The following is a 1,180-nucleotide window of genomic DNA, read 5'->3' on the forward strand; positions in this document are numbered from 1 at the left end:
GGGAACTGGTCAGGGGGCTGGGTGTACCTACCGCCGGGCGATGGGAACTGGTCGGGGGGCTGGGTGTACCTACCGCCGGGCGATGGGAACTGGTCAGGGCACCAGTAGCATCTAGTGACGCATGAGCTCTACTTCCAATCGCATTTCTCGTCACACAGCTGATCACTTCAGAGAGTACATCTGCTTTAATATAACTCTCTGAGAGAGAAAACATGTTTGTGTTTCCAAAGAGGGTCGGAATTTCACAGGTCTTGCAAATCAGATTGGGGAGATACTTTCATATCCTAATAGGTTCAATCTGGAAAGAAGGTCCTCTGCAAGCAAAGCAGTTTTCGGAACACGTGTGTTGATAGAAGCCGCTGTGCTCGAGACTGACCACCAGCAGGTTTATTTTCGTGGTCTGCACATGGGGTCGCCATGAGTGGGAATCAATCAAGCTGAACAACGGGTTTCTATATCTTCATTCCACTTTCTGTTGACCACATAAGGACCCCTGGTGGCACAGTGGTTAAACGCTTGGCTGCTAACCGAAAGATCGGCCGTTCAAACCCACCAGCCTCTCTATGGTAGAAAGAGGTGGCAGTTTGCTTCTGTAAAGATTACAGCCTTGGAAACCCTATAGGGCAGTTCTACTCTGTCCTATAGAGTCACTGTGAGTTGGAATCGACTCGATGGCAACGGGTTTGGTTTAGTTGACCATATGAATATGTGTCTGCATCTGGGTGGCTACCTTAGTCCGTAAGGTCCTAGTAGGTGTAGATCTCTTTGTAACATGTGGCATTCCCGGGTGGTACAAACAGTTAAAGTGCTTGGCTGCTAACAGAAAGGTTGGAGGTTTGAGTCCGCCCAGAGGCAACTCGGAAGAAAGGCCTGGCGATCTACTTGCAAAAAATCAGCCATTGAAAACCCTATGGAGCAGAGTCTACTCTGACACACATAGGGTCACCACGAGTCAGAATGGACTCCCCAGCGACTGGTATGTAGTATAGTCCACCGCTCGTCTGTCGGTTTGTCGTACTGCGGTGACGTATGTGTTGCTGTGACGCCAGTAGCTAGGCTACTGGTATTTCAAACACCAGAAGGGCCACCCATGGTGGAGTGGTTTCAGCAGAGCTTCCAGACTAAGACAGACTAGGAGGAAAGGCCTAGTGACCTACTTCAGAAAATTAGCCAATGAAAA

The sequence above is a fragment of the Trichechus manatus genome, unplaced genomic scaffold (genome assembly GCF_000243295.1).
Source record: "Trichechus manatus latirostris isolate Lorelei unplaced genomic scaffold, TriManLat1.0 scaffold00103, whole genome shotgun sequence".
Lineage (NCBI taxonomy): Eukaryota > Metazoa > Chordata > Mammalia > Sirenia > Trichechidae > Trichechus > Trichechus manatus.